This window comes from Macrotis lagotis, chromosome 3 (assembly GCF_037893015.1).
Source record: "Macrotis lagotis isolate mMagLag1 chromosome 3, bilby.v1.9.chrom.fasta, whole genome shotgun sequence".
Lineage (NCBI taxonomy): Eukaryota > Metazoa > Chordata > Mammalia > Peramelemorphia > Peramelidae > Macrotis > Macrotis lagotis.
This window is the reverse complement of record NC_133660.1, coordinates 29,266,994-29,288,410: the sequence shown is the minus strand read 5'-3', so window position 1 is coordinate 29,288,410 and position 21,417 is coordinate 29,266,994.

Genomic DNA, 21,417 nt, shown 5'->3' with positions numbered 1-21,417 from the left:
CAAATAGTCAATGATACTTTGGCTATATATTGTTAATTTAGGGACTTCCTGACAAGATGGCAGACAGAAGACAGGCACAGTTCTAAAGTCTCCTGATCTTTCCCCATCAATCATATGAAACAAACCTCTTAACAGAAATCTGACCCACAAAACCCAGAAAGAAAAGCCAGAGAAAGAACATCTACCTCAGGATTTGTCTTCCACAGCCTTGGGTGAGTCCAGGCAGGTGAGTCTGGGTGCAGAGAGCGGATCAGTACCAGATCAGCCAGATTAGTGGCTGAATTTGAGCTGGGAAGCCTGAGGGCCCGAGAGTTGGACCTGCTTGATCAGTTGTGGGGCTAGACTGCAGGGGCTTGTGTCAACAAGGGAGCAGAGGCACTGGTTTCAGGGCTAACCTTCTAGAGCTTGCTGACAGGGCTGGGGTGGGGTGGGGAGTTCCCATGAAGGAGAGCTGGGACACCATCCCTGCCCTCCTCTGGTCTGAGGAACTCTGAGTCCACACCTCCATTGCAGCTGAAGCCTCTTCCCAGAACAAACAAAATTACTGACTACTTCTGCCTCAGGCACAGGTGTGTGAGCAGAAGAACCAGCCCAGCTGACAATATGAAGAGGGATGACCTCACACCAGGGTAAAGCCCACCATTGATTGAAGGCAAAAGGATTCAATAGCTTTAATTGCTCCCTTCAAGCTAATGGAGAAGGCCTCAATCAAGGTCACAGACACGGCAGAGAAAGTAGCTAGCACCTCCTGCTGGCCAGCCAGAGAAATTGCACTCAGTGAGTAAAGCCTCTAGGGAACCCAACACTAAACCCTGTCAACCAACCCCTCCCCAATTCAAGGTCTTAGCAAAATGAGGAAAAGACAGCAGAAAAGTAGAAAGGTGGATCCACAGAAAAATTCTTGGAAGGAAAAGACCAAAATTCAGAGAGACCTAGAACCTCTGAGGAGAATATGATCTGGTCTCCAGCACAGAAAGATTTCCTTGAAGAAATAAGGAAGGAGTTTAAAAATCAACTGGAAAATTTGGGAGAGACAATTAATACCTTACAACAAGAAAACAAATCATTGGAAAATGCAATTGGTCAAATACAAAATGAGATTGAATCTTTCAGATCCTCAATTGGACAAATACAAAATGAGAATAAATCTCTCAGATCATCAATTGGGCAAATTCAAAAAAAAGTAACTATCTCAAAACCTCAATTGATCAAATGGAACAAATGGAAAGTTCTTTCAAAAGTAGAATTGACCAATTGGAAAAGGAGTTGCAAATGGGTTAATGAAGGAAACTCCTCCCTAAAAAAAAAAATGGAGTCTGCAGAAACTAATGACTTCATGAGACAGCAAGAGCCAGTTAAACAAAATTGAAAAATAAAAAAAAAATGTAAAATACCTCATCAGTAAAACCATTGACCTTGAGAATAGGTTGAGGAGGGGCAACCTGAGAATTATTGTACTTCCTGAAAACATTGAAGAGGAAAAAAAAATCCTGGACTTAATATTACAGGATCTAGTGATGGAAAATTGGCCTGATATCATGGAACCAGAGAGCAAAGTAGTTATTGAAAGAATGCATCAATACCCTCCAGAAAGAGATCCTAAAATGAAAACACCAAGGAATGTTGTGGACAAATTCCAGAACTATCAGATAAAAGAGAAAATCCTGCAAGCAGCCAAAAAGAAACAATTTAAATATCAAGGAGCCACAGTAAGGATTACATAGGACCTGGCTGCATCAATATGAAGGAACTGAAGGGCCTGGCATGAGATATTTCAAAGTGTAAGGGAGCTTGAAATGCAGCCAAGAATCCACTATCCTGCAAAGCTGAGCCTTCTCTTCCAGGGAAAAAGATGGACATTTAATGAAATGGAAGAATTACAAAAATTCCTGATGAAAAGACCAGAGCTAAATAGAAAATTTGGACATCAAACAGAAGGTTCAAGAGACAGACACATGAAAAGATTTTTAAAAAAGGGAGGGGGGTGGTAAAAGAAAAAAAAACTGCTATCCAATAAGTTGAAACTGGCTATATCCCAGCATGGGGAAAAAGAGTCTCATAAATCTTGAGAATTGTAACTCTAATAGAGAGAATATACCTAGCTAGAAGTGATGATGGACATTCATGACCTATCCATGAGACTGCTATACAATGGGATGAAACTGGCTATAACCCCACTTGGGAGAAAGACTCTAATAACTCTCAAGAGTTTTAACTCCATTAGATAGAATGTACTTAGCTAGAAATGACAAATACTCAGAATTTTCTATGACATGGATAGGATGATTTTAAAAACACTACCTCTTTAAAAAGGGGGACAGGAAGGAGATGGGAGGAGGGAGGGGATTGAATGGGGTAAAACTCATTACACTAAGAGTTACAAAATACCTATGGTAATAGAGGGGAAGAAGGGAGGAGATGAGAAACACCTGAATCTTCTTCTCATCAAACTTGGCTTAAAGTCAATTTATGTACATACTCAGTTAACTTAACAAACATCTAAATTTTCATGTATTAAAAGGGGAAAAGGGGAGGGGAACGGAAAAATAGAGGACGAGGGGGAAAAAGGGGAACTATATTATTGTTGAATTAGTTCATATAATGTCACTCATGGAAAACTTTTGAATTTCGCTTTTAAATCTTAACTATTTTATTGTTTCTGCCTGGTGATTAAGCATTTCCTATTTTATCAGTAAATACAAAGGTCTAACTCTATTACTATTTCTTAATTTTCCTCTCTGAAGCAGCTGAGTAACTCAGTAGACAGAGCTCTTCTGTGCCTGGTGATGGAGCAACCAGAGTTCAAATCCGGCCTCAGAAATTTATTAGTTCTGTGACCCTGGGCAAGTAACTTAGCCCTGTTTATCTCAATTTCTTCATCTGTAAAATGATCTAGAGATGAAAATGGCAAACCACTTCAGTATCTTTGCCAAAAAAACACACCCAATACGGTCACAAAGTATTGAAGATGACTAAAATGACTTGAAGAGCAACATTCTTGCTTTTTAAGATTGAATTACAATGATTGGGTTTGGCAATTCTCTTCATCAGAGAAAGGAGTAAAGAAAGAAATAGTAATGAAAGATGTCTAAATGTTGTCAAATCAATAAGCATTTATTACCTACACAGTAGGTACTCTCTTCTGAAATAATTCTTAAAAATTAGTAAATTTATTGAATGTTCCAAGAATATCTGTTAATCATTTTAATAGGTATTAATCTTTCTCTATTTGTTGTGGGGGAAGAAAACAAGCATATATAGATATAGACATAGAAATAGATATAGATAGATAGATAGATAGATAGATAGATAGATAGATAGATAGATAGATAGATATAGACATATGATAGATGATAGAGAGAGAGAGAGAGAGAAAGAGAGAGAGAGAGAGAGAGAGAGATCATTCTATATCAGGCAACATAAAAATAAGTTCTTTTACAAATATCATCTCATTTGATCCTCATAATAACCCTGAAAAGTGAGTGATATTATTCCCATTTTACAGTCCAGGATTCTTAAGAAGAGAGCTGTTATAATGACTTGCCTATGGTCAATGAGATTGGACTTAATCTCAAGTCTTCAAGGTCCAAATTTATATCCTGTGCTAGCAGCACACTTCTCAAGCAGTGATGATGAGTGTACCCAGAGAAAGAACTGATGGTGTCTGAATACAGATTGAAGAATACACTTTTTGTATTTTTCTTGAGTTTTTTTCCATGGGGGTTGTTTATATTTTTTCATTTGACCACTGTGGATTTATTTTGCATAACTACACACATTTAACCTATATTGAATTGCTTGTCTTCTCAATGAGGGGAGAGTGAAGAGGGGGAGAAAAATGAGAGAATTTGAAACTCAAAGCTTTTGAAACAAATGCTAAAAATTATTTTTATATATAACTGGAGGAAAATAAAATACTAAATATAAAAACATGATGATGAAGTAATGAATGCAAAATTTTTTTAACATGATCCAGATTTTTGTTTAGATACGTTCTAAACACATTGATATTGATCTTGCCATGCTAAACGGATATACTTGCTGATATTTAATAATGGTAAATACTCCACTATCTTTAAACGTTGACTTCAGAATGTTAGTGAGTTAATATGCATACATCTCACTTATCTCCTTTTCAGTAGATATAAAATATGTACTGATTGGATATTAATTGAAGGAAATAAGCTATTTTACAGTATTATCTTTGATCATTGCCACAAGGAGCCTTCAGATTTAAACTCAGAACATCATTCTCTAGGTATAAATTAAAAAAGGTTTTCACTGATTGAATTCAAATAATAGCTTGATATAATGGGATCAAATAACTTCTGATGCAATTCCAAACTTTTTCATTGATCATTAATCCTCCTTTGTCTTTTTTAATACTGGTCTTTTAGTTTTCATCATTCTTTATGACAATTTTATAAAGCTATTTTACTGATTTAAAAGTCTCCTAGTACATTTCACAGATTTTGTGTGCTTTATTTTAATTTTAACAATTTCTTCTTTTATTTTTCAGGTTTTCTACTTTGGAATTTAATTGCAATTTTAAAATATGTAAGTTTTTAATTTTTAAGTATAATATCACATTTATCAATTTAACAATCTGTTATTCCCTTTTGAAAGTGAAAATACATTTCTATGTGTATTTCTTTATATTCATATACATGTATATATATATATATATATATATATATATATATATATATATATATATATACTTACATGTTTACATCCAAATATGTTGTCTACCTATGTATACTTATATATTTTTTCCATTAAGAGTACTTTGGATATATCCCCCTAATTTCATGGAGAAGGGCTTTGGCCAAACCTTTATAGGCAATTTAGCCCAATCCTGTTGAGGTAGGAGTCACTGGTAGGGGGTCAAAGAGCAACCAATTTGGAAGAGACCAGAGTCGAGCATTCACCTTAGAAAGCTGGGGGGAAGGGGATGAGGTTGTTTTATATTCTCTTGATCTTAAATTTGAGAAGAGGGTTAAACTTAACAATTAAGGGGGGCAGAGACCCACAGAGAATATCAGACAAGCACAGACAATAGTTCCTTAATATAACTGGAAATTCAGAATAAATATTTCTTTAATATTTCTCCTTCAACAAACTCATCTTCAAGGGGGAATCTTGATGGCAGCATGAAGTCAGAATTTCCCAGAAACTCCTTTCCCAAAAAACTCCAAAAGCAGTCAAATGATGACTCTAGCCAAAATTTAGAGGGGCAGAACCCACAGAAAGACTGAGTGATATATTTTCCCAGTCCAAGACAACTTAGAAGTTCCTCAGGTAGGGTGTGTTTCAACAGGACCTGGAATTGGAAAAAATCCCCAGCCACATTGCAGCACCACCCAGCCCAGCCCAGCCCAGGGATCACCAGGAACAGTTTGAAGGAGTGGTGAGAGAACTCTGCTACACCAGAATGAGTGTGGAGTAAGGAGCACCAGCCACAGAACCTGCAGTGAGAATCAGGAGGAGGGGTGGGGGGGAACCACCCTGCACCTCCAGCTCACAGCCCACAGAGGTAAAGGGGTCAGGGGAGACTGCAGAAATCTCTCTGCAATCCCTAAGGCAGGACTCGGCTGTTTGCCCACACTCAGAGCCAGCTTGCAGTTTGGCCTTCCATACTAAGATAGCAGGGATCCTCCTCATAGCTCCAGGGCAGAGGGGAGCACCTGTGATCATCTACATATCAAAGCACAGGCAAGACAACATAAGACTGTGGAGGAATAAAGGTCCAAGTGGGATGTCCCCCCAAAAAACAACCCAAAGCTTTGGAACTGTTCTAAATTAATATTGGGCAGAGGAAATGAGTAGCAACAGAAAAAAAGAATCTGACCATAGAAAATTACTTTGGTCCCATGGAAGATCAAAATACATACTCAAATGATGGCAAAATGAAAGTTTCCATATATAAAATACCTCCAAGAGTCATAGAAAATAGGCTCAGGTTATGAATGAGCTCAAAAAATACTTTGAAAAGCAATGAAGGGAGGTAGAGGAAATATTGGGAGGAGAAATGAGAGCAATGCAGATAAATCATGATAAATAAATCAGCAACTTGGTGAAAGAAATACAAAAAAAAATGCTGAAGAAAATAATATGTTAAAAACCAGTTTAGACAAAATGGAAAAAAGCAAAACAAAAGGCAAATGAGGAGAAGAATGCCTAAAAAAGTAGAACTGGCCAGCTGGAAAATGTGATAGAGAAGCTCTCTGAAGAAAATAACTCCTTCAAACTCAGAATAGAACTAAAGGAAGCTGATGACTTTGTGAGAAATCAGGAAGAAATAGAACTCTTCCAAAAAAAAAGCCAAAAATTAGAAGAAAATATGAAATATCTCATTGGAAAAACAACCAACTTTGAAAACAGATTCAGAAGAAATAATTCAAAAATTATTGGGCTACCTGAAAGTCATGACCAGGAAAAGAGCCTAGACTTCATTTTTCAAGAAATAATACAGCAAATTGACCTGAGATTCTAGAAGCAAAGGGTAAAATAGAAATCGAGGGAATTCACCGGTCACCTCCTGAAAGCAATCCCCAAAGAAAAATTTCTAGGAATGTTATAGCCAAAATACTCCCAAGTCAAAGAGAAAATACTACAAGCTGCCAGAAAAGAACAATTCAACTACCAAGATTCTATAGTCAGGATTACACAGGGTCTGGCAGCATCTACATTTAGGGCTCATAGAGAATGGCATATTATAATCCGGAAGGCAAAAGATCTTGGTTTATAACCGAGAATCAACTACCCAGCAAAACTGAACATCCTCTTTCAGGGGAAAAGATGGACTTCCAATAAAACATGGGTCCTTCAAATTTTCCTATTAAAACAACCAGAATTGAACATTTTCAAGTACAGGACACTGGTGAACAATAGAGGGGGTGGACAAGAAGGACTAACTATGAGGAACTTAATGATATTGAACTATTTATATTCTTGCACGGGAAGAAGATATTGATAATTAATATGAACTTTCTCATTTGTAAGAGCTGGTAGAAGGAGCATATATAGACAGGACACAGGAAGGAGTGGAATGTAATGGTATAATAAATTAAAAAGATGGAGTTAATGGGTGATAAAGGGAAGTACTAGGAGGAAGACAGAGGAGAGGAAGAAGAAGCTGAGAGATTTCACGTAAGAGTCAAGCAAAAGCTTTTTCAATGGAGTGGAAATGGGGAAGGCAAGGGGAATGAGTGAGCCTTCGTTCTCATCAGAAATGGCTCAGAGAGGAAATAACATAGACACTTAATAGTGTATAGAAATCTAACTTACCCTAGAGAAAAATGAGAAGATATGGATATGATAAGGGGGATGGTGGGAGGGAAGGGGTGAATAGGTGATAGAAGAGAGGGAAGATCAAGGGAGAGGGTATTCAGTTACAACACACTTTTGGACAGGGACAGGATGAAAGGAGAGAAAGAAGAGAACAAATGAGACAGCTAGTAATAGCAACTGTGGGAAAAATTTTGAAGCAACTTCTCTGGTGTACTTAGAATAAAGAAGGCAATTCACCCCAAGAGACAGAGCCATTGGAATCTGAACACAGACTGAAGTACATTTAACTCTCTCTCTCACTTTTCTTTAGGTTTATCATCTTCTTGGGGCGGGGGGAGGGTTTATGTTTACTCATACTAAAATTATTGTAATAATATAAAACAAATAAACCATAAAAAGAGGATGTGATGGGAGATAAAGTGGCTGAGATGATTTTAATGTAAAAACAAGAGACATCAATAAAAAAAAATCTCCTACAAACTCACTGAAAGTGTTCTAACACAACTCCAGCACACACTAGGATGATGGAGATTATATGCACCTCATCCTATTTTGACACAATTTCCATTTTTTCTGCCAATTATCTCTATTTTGAAAGATTTTTCATTCCCCTCCTCCCAAGAGATTGTAAATATTTTGGAAGGTGACATCTACTAAAAATGTTGTTCTTAACTTTTCATGGTTTTCTGTTACGTCTGTGTGATTGTGGGCAACAGTTCAATTTGTTATAATGTCGACTTTTAGTATATTTTATGAAGTCTGTATTTGTAGTATGTGACTTGCAGGCATTTTTTGAAAGATGGTGAGCTTCTGATATATAATTCTGGCCATCAAGCTATATCTAACCCAAGATTTGACAGATACTAAATATTTATAGCCTGCAGTTATGTTATTCAGTTTTTACAACTTCTTTTCAAATTTTACATTAGTCAACATGTCTAATATGTTCACATATGACTAAGATATAATTTCTAGTGTCAATAAACTGGCCCTGAATTTTGGTTATAAACTCCTCTGATTCTATAAGTAAATATGCATAACTCACCCATTTGTTCAGTGCTTCCTGTGGATTTATTTTTTTCCTGAGTTTTGATGTACAAGGGATCCCATGTACAAGGGATCTTTTGATACCAGTGCTGGATCTTAAATATTTAACAGGATCTATCTAGGGGAAAAGATTTTTGGGGTATATTAGACCAATGCAATGACACATAAACTTTACAGTTCATTAAAGAAGTTATATCTGATGATTTCAGAAGTATTTCTGAAGGTGTTTGACCTATTCATCACTTTCTATGTAGGTCAAATAATATGAAATAATGTTGTATTTGTCAAACGCTTAGCACAATGCCAACACATTGTAGGGATCTGTATTTTTTTCTTGCTTTAATGGGTAAAAGCATTATCTTTGGAGAACAATCCTGTCTGTGATGTTTATTATATGTGACTTTGAAGGAATCATTTAACAACTTTGGAATTCACTTTTGTAACATGCAAATTGAGAGGATTAGAATAAATGGACTACAAGGTCCCTTAGAATTCAATGATTCTATGAACATCATTCTTTGTTAGTGATATAGTGTTAATTTTATCATATATCTTTTTATGAGGCAGCTAACAGGAGAAGTGAATAGAGACTGGGTCTGGGGGTCAGGAATAAGGAAGACCTTAATTAGAAAATGAACTTATATACTTACTAGCTGTGTGACTATGGGCAAGTCACTTAAGGACTATCTGCTTCAATTTCTCCTTTGTAAATGAGATTAATAATAGTATTTACCTTTCAGGGTTGTCACAAAGATTACATTTAATGATCTTTATGAAGTGTTTAGCATATAACAATCTTGATATAAATAGTAGATAGTATTATTATCATCTTTATCATTATTACTTTAGGGTGATGTGTCTTCTATTTACTCCTATCAGGTTTTTTGTTGAAATGATTGATTTTGTTTTTAATATTTTATTTTAAAAATTACAAACTTCACATATAAAAAAGAAATGATATCATCATTTCCACAGACATATGTGTGTGTTATATATCTATTGATTTATTTTTTACTATTTAATTCTTTGTCTGATGACTTCACACAGCACCCCTTCAGTCAAATGGAAATCAATGCTTATTATGGCATCACCTTCCTGATGACGTGATCTTCTTTGAAAATGAAGAAAAAACATTATTTATTCATCTGGTCATGTATCAATCTATTTCATTATAAGGCCACAGAGAATGAATATTTTGGATACATCATGTGTGCATGCATGCAAGTATGTATTTCTGTATATTGGTATTTATTCACTGAATTTTGCAAGTCCCATTTTTCAATCTAGTTTCCTTAAAAAAACACAATGGACTATTTATGTCTTGCTTTTTTTCTGTTTCTGTATTCAGTGTTATTTACCCTCTCAGGATCAATTCATTCATTTATTCATTTATTTATTTATTTATTTATCTGCTTGTTTATTTATTTATTTTAATTTAATTTTTTTCATTTTGTACAAATAATGTTTTTTATACATTAATAAAATATTCTTGTTTAAGAGTAAATGAAATATCCCCTCCCCCAATAAATATAGACTCACTTGAGCGATAAAGTAAAGGGGAGAGAAAAAAATTAAAATTAAAAAAATAATAGTAATAATTGTAGGTATGGCCAGGTGGCGCAATGGACAGAGCACGAGCGCTGGAGCCATGAGCACCTGAACCCACATCCGGCCCCATACACCCAACAATCACACAGCCGTGTGACATGCAAGCCACCTGAAACGCACTGCCCTGCACCCCTCCCCAAAAGACCCAAAAGAAAGTAAAATAGTAATAATAGTAGGGGTGGCTGGGTGGTGGACAAAGCATTGGCCCTTGAGCCAGGAGCACCCGGGTCCAAATCTGGCCTCAGACACCCAATGATCAACCTGCTATGCAGCTCCAGGCAGGCTACCCAGCCGCATTTGCCCTGCACCCCCCCAAAATAATAATAATAAAATATGCTTGAGTCTTTGTTCCAACACCAACAACTCTGTCGCGGGTGGATCACATTCTTTATGATAAGTCCATCACAAAAGTTACTTCCATATTTTTGCACTGTTGCCATTGCTGATTGCAACTCCCTCCTTTTGTATTTCTCCACTACCATATACTATATTTTCTCTCTCCTTTCACTCTGACTCTGCTTTAGGGTAGATGAGTGGCACAGCAGACAGATTCCTGGTCCTGGGGCCAAGAGGCCCGAGCCCCCATACCACCCCTTAAGCCCAGCATCCACCTGGCCCTATGGTCCTGCACAGGCCTTCCAATCCCAGCCCCTTGCAAGAAGTAAAAAAGAAAATGTGTTATATTTTGACTACTCTCCCCCCATGGTCCATCCTCTCCTCCATCACTCACATCCCCCACCTTCCCCCTGTCCCCCACTCCTTCTTACTCCAGATGCCTATACCCCATTGAGTATATATGCTGTTTCCTCTCCTTAACACCTCTGATGAGAGCGGATTCCCTCACTCCCTCTTGTCTTCCCCACTTCCACATAATTGAAATAGCTCATTGTAATAAAGAACAATCTTACTACATGAAATATCTTGGCCTATTCCCCTTCTCCTTTTTCTTTCTCCTATTACATTTCCCTTTTTTCTATTGACTCCGTTTTTACACCATATTTTATCTTCAAATTCAGCTTTCTCATGTGCTTCAACTATAAAAGCTCCCTCTACCTGCTCTATGAATTGGGAAGGTTTATATGAGTATTATCAGTGTCATTTTTCTATATAGGAATACATGCAGTTCATCATCATCAAGTCCCTCATATTTTTCCCCTCTCCTCCAATCTCCATGCTTCACCTGAGTCCTGTATTTGAAGATCAAACTTTCTGTTCAGCTCTGGCCATTCCAACAGGAACATTTAAAATTCCCCTGGTTCACTGAAAGTCAATCTTTTTCCCTGGAAGAGGACATTCAGCCTTGCTGGGTAGTTGATTCTCAGTTGCATTCTAAGCTCTTTTGCCTTCTGGTATATTATATTCCAAGTACTACGAGCTTCCAATGTCGTTGCTGCTAAGTCCTGTGTGATCCTGACTGCAGCTCCATGACATTTGAACTGTGTCCTTCTGGCTGCTTGTAACATTTTTCTCTTTGACTTGGGAGTTCTGGAACTTGGCTATAATATGCCTAGGGGTTGGTTTTTTAGGATCTCTTTTTCGGGGGAGTCGGTGGATTCTCTCCATTTCTATTTTGCCCTCTGCTTCTAGAACATCAGGGCAATTTTCCTGTAGTAATTCTTTGAAAATGATGTCAAGGTTCTTTTCCTGATCATGACTTTCAGGTATTCCAATAATTTTTAAATTATGTTTCCTAAGTCTGTTTTCCATCTCAGTTGTTTTTTCAATGACATGTTTCACATTTTCTTCTAATTTTTCATTTTTTGGTTTTGAAGTATTGAGTCCTAGTTTCTCATAAATTCATCAATCTCCCTGAGTTCTATTCTTTGTCTGAAGGATTTGTTCTCCTCAGAGAGTTTTCTTATCTCTTTTTCCATCTGGCCAATTTTGCTTTTTAAAGCATTCTTCTCCTCACTGTTTGAATTGTTTTATCCATTTGACCTAAGCTGGTTTTTAGCATGCTATTTTCTTCAGCATTTTTTGGGATTTCCTTGACTAAGCTGCTGACTTCATTTTCATGTTTTTCCTGCATCTCTCTCATTTGTTTTCCCAGTTTTTCTTCTAACTCCCTCATTTGATTTTCAAGGTCTTTTTTGAGCTCTGTCATAGCCTGAGCCCAATTTCTGTTTTTTCTTGCAGTCTTTAGATGCAGGAGCTTGTGCTTCCTCATATTCAGACTGAGTGTTTTGATCCTTCTTGGGCTCACAGGCAAAGTATTTCTCAATGGTGTTCCTCTTGTTTCTCTGCTTGCTCATTTTCCCAGCCTGAGCCTGGTTTTAGGGTGCTTCCTGAGCTTTTGGGACACTCCCACAAGGGTCTCATTGTGTGAGGCTCTGTCCTCTCTCCTGGTCTGTGAATGACCCTATGTGCCCCCTCTGCCACGGGGCTGAGGGGGGGGGGGCTGCTGTTCTATGGGAGGGCCTAGACTGGGATCAGGATCTTAATGTGGTTCAGAGCCCCAGAGCCCTTTTCCAGGGGCAGAGCTAGGCAGTCTCTCTCTTCACTCCCCTCCCTAGGTTCAATGGGCTCATGCCCTGAGGGCTCCTGCTTACCTGCTTCAACTGCTTATGTTTCCTGGAACTCAGCTGTGCTGGCCATGCTGCTCTGTGTGTTCCCTGAGAGCTGGGTTTCACTTGCTCGCTCTGGCAGAGGTCCCCCGCTGTTCCCCCGATTTGTGCCTGGTGCTCCCCCGGGGCATAGCTCAGGAAACTCCCCACTGCTGTGAGCCAGGGCTCCCAGTGCCCTGTGGCTGCCTTTGGGAGGCTGAAGTTCTTTCGCTCTGGAGAGCCACCCCTCTGGCAGACTGTCCATGCAGACCCGGGGAGCAGAGCCTTTCTGCTCTTTTTCAGGTTAGCTTGAGTAAGAGCACTGCCTCATTGGGTCCCTCTGTGGGTTCTGTCTCGAAAATTTATTTAGAGTCCTTAGCTTATGAGTTTTATGAGAGAGCGCCTAAGACATGATCCATTCTTGTCACTATCTTGGCTCCCTCTCAGGATCAATCAGATGCTTCAAATAAATATAAAGAAACTGTTAGAATAATTATTATTTTCTTCAGTATTTATTGATAAAGAAATTTAACCTCCCTTGTTGCTAGAAAGCAAGCTACTTCCCAATAATTCTATTTGGTCTTCCAAGCCCTCCTTGGAAAACTAAAACAATGTCTCAACCAAGCAAGGGAAAATGAAACCTGAATACTAAGCAAGTCCTTAGCAATTTTCTCAGGAATGTGGTACATATGTCCACCAGTCCACCACATTCCTATAATTAGAATAACTCTCTCCTAGAAAGAAACAGTCCAGTAGTTCCACACAAACTTGAGGCTATCATAACCAGGATGTTTCCCACTTTTTAACTTCATTCCCATTCCCCTTCTCTTCTCTTAGACGTCTCACCTTTAAAGGGCTCCGCACATTTTTTCTGCAAAGATATCTCAAAAAAAAAGAGCATGCTGTCTCTGCAACAATTGGTATTGATATTGCTCCTTTTATTTTTGTTTTCCTAAATACTTAAGTTATTCTATTTTCAGGACACAACTTAATTCAATTAAGAAGTTTATTTAAATAGATCAAACAAAGAATGTGTCTGGTCTCTTCATTCAGAAGTAAGTTCTGAGACTTTTGGGAGTAAAACATGCTTTGGGTTGGTGTCCCAGGTCTTTGTGGGGCAGAGAAAACTTGGTTTTGAAGTTGTTAAAACTATTAAGTGGGGGGGGCAGCTAAGTGGCACAGTAAATAGAGCACCAGCCTTGGAATCAGGAGGACCTGAGTTCAACCATGGTCTCAGCCACCTAATAATCATCCAGCTGTGTGACCTTGGACAAGTCACTCTTAACCCCATTGTCTTAAATAAATTTTTAAAAAATAAAAAAATAACTGTTAAGCTTCAGGCCAGTGATACTTGCTGGCAAGACTGTCCACTTGCGTGATCTGGAGGAAGTACACCAAAGCATGTGATGGGAGTCCATATCTTGATATTATTCAGTGATGACAGAAGCATTGGCTAATTTCCACTATTCCCTATTCATATTGTATATTCACTCTTATGATCACAGGATAACCAGATGCCAAAGTTTATCACTTATTATGGGATTCTCCAAGATCTATCCATAGTTTACAATTTCTTTTAAAGGCTTCATTTTGTTTTCAACTGGAAAACAAACTACTATAACTGATACTTTGTTATGACTTGATTAGGAATAAAGATTTGCACTGGACTCTTGGGATTGGACCGGCAGAGCCAATTGCCTAATGCTTGAGATCTTCATGTTGTTGCCACCTTGAGACACAATTAAAAACCTCTGGTATTCACCTCCAGTAGCAGAATGCAAGTTGGTGTCAACAAGAAGGTTCCAGTCACTGTAGTACATGCAGATCAATAAACCTGTACTGGAATGTTATGACTGTTTAGTACCAATTCAAAAAAACCTGACAGGAGTAAATACAAGACACATCACCCTAAAGTAATAATGATGAGGATGATAATAACACTATCTACTATTTAAATCAAAATTATTATATGCTAAACACTTTAAAAAGATCATTACATTTAATCTTTGTAACAATCCTGCAAGGTAAATACTATTATTAATCTCATTTACAAAGGAGAAATTGAAACAGATCGTACTTAAGTGACTTGCCCAAGGTCACACAGCTAATAAACATGTAAGTTCATATTCTAATCACTTATTCAATCAATAAGCTGGGAACCAGTCCCTATACATTTTGAGCAACCATATAACCTCCTGGAGAACAAAGAGATGTATTTATTGTCATCATGGAAGCCCTTACTCCCCAGTCTCTGGATTGGAATTTGTATAGAAACAGGAAGGATTAATTTAGAAAGATATAATGACAATATAGCAACAATAACAACTAACATATAGTGAAGACCATGTAATAGGCTCAATGATTATTTCATTTAATCTACTAGCAACTCTGGGAGATAAGTGGTATAGTTATACTCATTTTTCAAATGAGGAAGCTGAGGAAAACCGAGGTTGAGGGATTTGCCTAGGAGCTTGCAGCTAATAGGTGACTGAGGATGGATTTGAATTTAGGTCTTTCTACTCCAGATCCAGCCCTCTTCACTGTATTGAGAGAAGTTTTGAGTTTTCCCAAAATGTAAGAAATGAGTGCTTAAGGAACAAAAGGGATACCACAAAGGAATATTTCCTTATTTGACTCTTGGTTAATCTGTGAAGAATCTAGGAAGAATCCTTTAAATATGATGGAAAACCTCAGAAACTATCTGAAAGAACTGTGGGTCAATGGCATCATCAGAGTACAGCAGTATGATTTTCTTTAAATAATAAAAGCTGTGAATGCTTTATATAAAAGAAAAATAAAATTAGGCTGCATTTGGATCAGTTCCTGGTATTCTCTTCTTTTGGTAATTAATATGGTATGCTTTCTGTTAAAACTGATAAAATAGGGGTGGCTAGGTGGTGCAGTGGATAGAGCACCGGCCCCAGAGTCAGGAATACCTGAGTTCAAATCCGGTCTCAGACGCTTAATAATTACCCAGTTGTGTGGCCTTGGGTGAGCCAATTAGCCCCATTTACCTTGCAAAAACCTAAAAATACACTGATAGAATGAGGCTTGTCTTGGAAAAGAAATCTATAAAATGTTTTGCCAGTGATTCATGCACCACTGAGAAGTGTGTGAGATGAAAATAATAGATCTTATCTGGGCTCATTGCTCCCAGTATTGCAGAGAATCTAGAGTTTCAGTTGCTTCTCTTGACATGATCATTCTGTTGTTTCTTATGTTAATGGTATGCTTTGTTTCACAGTTGGCTCTACTTACACATTTTTTTACATTGAACTTCTTTCAGTCATATAGACAATTATGTCCTTGCCACATCCTCTTGTGGGGGTTCTCTCTTTTCTAATCCATTTATTTCTAAATCCTCTATATTATAATTTTTTTGAAATCTGTTGCTGCCTTGTTTATTTTGTCCTTTATGCTTCATTGTCTCTTCATATAATCTTAACTTTTATCTTTTTTTCTAATCATTGTTATAGATATCAAGAATTTCTAAAGTGTTTTTTTTATTTTCTAGAAGGCATTTCCTTTGTTTCCTTTTTGCCTGTTCTTTGTTTTGAGTGACATGTTTTTCAACTTTTCTATTTCTTCTGCTGATTATGTTATGATATCATTTTTTAAAAGAATTTCTGTGGATCTTAGTTTTCTCAAGTGCTTTTTCCATAATTTCTTTTGACATTTATTCTTAGAAGTATTTCTAAATAGAGCTGTCATTTTTTTCTATGGTGCTTGCACTGGTAAAAGTTGAAGCATATACTGCTGTGTGTAGATTTTAAAAAGGTTTTACTCTTTGGATCAAATATAGATGAGAAATGGGTTCATTCGAGAGAACTTAAATAATTTTTTTGTATTACTCTATATTGCAGAGTTGGTTTATTTTAATTGACAAACTAACAGGATTTAAAAATTCTTTCAGGGGGCGGCTAGGTGACACAGTGGATAAAGCACCTGCCCTGGAGTCAGGAGTACCTGGGTTCAAATCTGGTCTCAAACACTTAATAATTACCTAGCTGTGTGGCCTTGGGCAAGCCACTTAACCCCATTGCCTTGAAAAAACCTTAAAATAATTCTTTCAAAGGATGCTCAACCTTATGTCAAACTGATAGGTAACACTGACATTATTTCTGGTTATTCATTTCATTATTAGGTAGTATTTCTATAATTTGTAATAGATAGACCTCCAAAAGCTTTGGATTCTTCAACTTTTTCTTCTCCCCACTTAAGCATCACTTCAACTTTCATTTTTAATCTGTCTAATCTGCAATTAATAATGAAATCATTTATTATGATTGTCCAGTACTGATCTGTAAGATATTGTTCTGTACCTTGTAACTCTGAATATCATTGATTCAAAAAAAGTAATCCTTGACTAAGTCTAGTGAGATCTATTTCCTATTCTCTTAGGCAAATTCATAGTAATAGCAACTATATCTTTTGTTCACTCCATCCTTTTCTTGCTCTAGTGGTCAAGGCAATCAGTATCAAAGTATTTCCCAACAGGTAGCATAGTGGTGTTTCTAATTTGTTCTGATTTATCTTGTTTTCTTGTGATGTAACATTTGAAAAAGTTTGAGACTTAATTTTGTATAATTTAATCATTTTATTAATTTAATTAATAATGTCAACATTGGGTTGACTCTCTCTTAGACAAAAGACAAAAATGATAGTGGGTTCACAGTTCATATGCCCTTTAAGTTAAGGGGGTCAATCAATTCTGGTTGAATAACAATTAATGAGATAATAAATAGTACAATGGGGGATTGGACCTGAACTTTGATTATGCCACTTACTTCTAAGTTAGCTCTAACCTTGGGCAAGCTATTAAATAAAAAGAAAGAAAAGAAGTCCACCCAAACCAGGAGCACAATATCCTGTCCAACCTGGGTGGGATCTGGATAGAAAAGAAATTTAGTTAAACCTTCAAAACTGAGGTCTTGGAATGAGGATAATAGAAAAGTGGAGAAATTTGAACCTCCCCAAGTTATTGACTATTTATAATCATTTCTCCCAGTGTTAACTAAATTTTTCAGTGTGGGAGCTTGTTATGTTGAAAAATACATGTCTTCTGCAAGTTTTATTTGTTATTTAGTTGTTTTAGGTTCATTTATAGGGCAGCTAAAAAGAAATAACATTAACTGCAACTCTAAGTGATCCCTTGTGAAATTTGTATTTTGATCCAAATTTGACACAAAATAGTCAGTGTTGGGATGAAAAAAAATATTTGTCACTAAAAGGGCTAAAGATGAAGAGATGCCAATTGTTCTCTTTCTCAGGGTCATATTTATAAAAGTTTCCAGAAAGATTAATCTCTCTAAGTGTTCTGTCTTATTTCTTAGATTGATTGGGAAAAAGCGAGTTAAATCATTTTTGTCATGATAACCTAAAGGGTACCTAGAGCTGAAGTAGTCAGAATGGTGAATACCTAAATTTGAAGCTTTTGTCTTCAATTTCAAGATATTCATCTTAATGTTTGACATCACTTTGTATTGATGTTCCCACTCCTTCATGATATAACCCATGACTGGGGTTGTGAAATTATTTTCATTAATGATATTTTTGTTAAAAAATATTGTCACTTAATTAACCTTTTATTGACCCTAATCCTTCCATCCTAGGCACATCATGATGCATCCCAAGACCCTACACATGGCTTTGAATATTCCTTATTGCTCCATTATTTCTGGCCAAAATGATCAGAAACCTCCTACCATTATATACTAATAAGTAATGCCTGTCCAATGCTTGTTCAGAAAATGAATAAAATGAATGAAAGGAAAATTATTTATTAAGTTCATACTCAGGAGTTTCTGAGTTAATCATGGAGATTCAAATAGAAAGGAAATATAATCTCTGTTTCTCTAGGAGTTTACATTTTAATAAACAAGAGTAAACTCATAGAGGGGAACAGAGAAATGTCTTTTGGTCCATGAAGTCACAGGAATGCTGGGTAGAACAATAAGGCATTGAATTGGTATCTATTATATAGAGTTAATTGTAGTGTTGCTTTGATTACTACTCGGGGGTGGGGGAAGGATGTGTGTATGCTGTAAAAGAAAGAAGGTAAGCAGGAAAATAACCAAAAAAAATGATGATGGGTTAATATTTGAAGATCTGGGGCCAACCAGCCACAATGGGCCATTTCCCCATAGCCAGTCATGGTAGTAAAATGGGGTACTGACAGTGAGAAGTATAGTTGGGAGTCTTGGTCCAGTGAAACATAAGGAGGTTTTACCAATCCAGGTCTCATAGCCTCAGGCAGAGTTTTCATCAGCAGCAGTAACAACAGGAGGGGTAAGGCAGGAAGGCAGAAAGATAACTAGAATGAAATGTGTTGGGGGTCTAGGGCCAGCTAGATATAGTGGGCTTTCACCAATCATCCGTGAAAACAACCGCAGACACTTAACAATGTAACATCTGGATCTAATGAACATAAACATAGTCAAAACTATTATTTTGTAAGGGTTTAAATTAGGTAATTCAACTGTGCATGAATAGACTGCTCCCCAGCCCAACACACATGAAAAACTGGAGTAATGCTCAATCACACAGGTCTCAAAAAGTATGTCAATCAGCTAAAATTGTCTCAGTTGTATAACTTGCCTCAGAAGGAGGGAAGGACAGTCATTCTAATGGCTCCATCTAAATTTAAGATTATTAGGGAGATCTGAATTTGAATAGGAACTCACACACTTATTAGTTGTGTGGTCCTGACTAGTCACTTAACCTCTCTTATGTTTAATTTCATCATCTGTAAAATGGAGATAATAATAGTGTCTACTAACTTGGGTTACTAGAGAATAAAATGACATTTATAGTATGTAAAAAAACACTACTTTTCACTTTTGAAACCACACCCTTTTAACTATTTAATAAATGGTAAGTTTTTAGGAAAATTTTCCTTTATTTTAAGGTCTATCTACCTTACTATCTAACTGCCCATTCTTTATGTGAATTTTCTCCCTCAAATAATAGCGACAATTAGTCTGTAGCTTATCATCACAGAAATCATTCAAATAATAGTCGGTATTTGTTAGAAATAGTATTTGAGCATTTTTCTTAACTAATGCCATTCAGTAGATCCATCCATACATCTATCAATCTATCACCTATCTATGCACTGTGTCCATCTTTCCGTCTCTGTCTATTGATCCATCTATATCTGTCTAATCTATTTACATAAATACAACATACAAATGCATACACATATAATATATATGCATCCAATATATGTATCATAAATACATAATAGACACAGGTAAGCCGATCTTCATGTATACATACATACATTTATATATACATGTTAGGTGGTATAATGCAAGACTTGGAATCCAGGGAGATTTTAATTTGAATATGAATTCACAGATTTAATGGTTGTGTGACCCTGTGTTAAGTCACTTAACCTCTATTAAGCTGTTTCATTATCTATAAAATGGGTATAATAATAGAACATACTACCTAGGGTTTCTGGACAATAAAATTACATATATTTGTGTTAACTATAATATGCTTTTCAAAAATAGCAATAAAGTAATGAGGATCTCCAAATTTCTTAACTAGCTGTAACTCAGTCAACTTTATGGTACCTGACTTAACATCAGATACAACAGACAAAACTAAGTAAAAAAGATCCCCGGGATTCACGGATTTCTACTAGACACTTGTTTTTCTTTAAAACTGTGTTTAACTAGTAGTCTTCATTGACAGCCAAATTTAAATTTATTTCATTTGATTTCACTTTATTTTTGGAAACTAGTAATGGCTGAGTTGGTGAAACTTTTAAATGACTCCAGTCTAACAGCTCCAGAGTTTATAGTATAACACTAGGCATCTGGAGATGGTGATTTTTCCTCCCTTTTTCCCCTCATTCATTTAGGCTTTGCTACTAATTAAAACAACCCTTAAGTGACATAATTAAATCTGTGAACAGTCCAAGTCACTGAGTTTCTGACAGCCAGGAAATTATCACAGGGAGATTGTTTTTTTTTTTTTAATTCAAACATGGAAAGGTTAGGACCTCACCTAGTGTCACTATATTTTTTTTTTAGATGGCAATGGCTGTTTGCCATCAAAAGAGCAGTTTAAGTGTCCAACATGGCCAGGGAACCATCTATTGGCCCAATGCCTTTCTTCCCCATAAAAGAAGTTTCCAAGAGCAGAATAGGAATTCTGTGCATGTCTTATTGCATTCTGGCATTTAACTTTTCTTCTAATCAATTTCCTCTTTAGTTCTTTCAATAAATTTAATAGAAATTTAGAATTAGAAGAAACCTTAGAGACTAGCTTTCCCAACCCCTTCCATTTACAGATGGAGAAACAAAGGCACAGAGTCATTAAGTGACTTTAATTAACAATCTAATAGATTTTTAAAATAGACCCATGAATCAAAGAATCAATCCAACAGCTGGATTCCCAGACTTGAAGATATGAGTGAATAGGTATTCAGTTTCAAAATATTTAAATAGCAAGGAATTGAAGTGCAGTAAAGTAGAGAAAGAACAGTAAGGAGAAAAATGGTCAGGGTCATGTCAGACATTGTTATAATATCACATTCACAGTGTCTGTACTGACCATTGAATTAAGAGCTGAAAGTGTCCTTAGAGTTTATCTTGTTCAGCTTGCATATTGTGTAAATAGGCAAGAATGCTAAACTACATGAGAGGTGATTTGTTCAAAAGTCACACAAATATGCCTCAGTAGAGTTGGAATTTAAATGTAGGTGTTCTAGCCAAAATGCCATAAAAAGAGGGAAATGCAACCCAGGATTCCTTTTTCTGACTTTAGCTGAAAAAATGACAAAACTCCTGTGGGATAACCTCTTTTGAGGGACAACAAGGTTCCTTTTCCCTTGGGGAGATTTATAACCTTGACTTACGGGCAAACACAAGCCCTCCTACATGCCCTATCCTAGTAAACTCATGTTCTTTCTTGA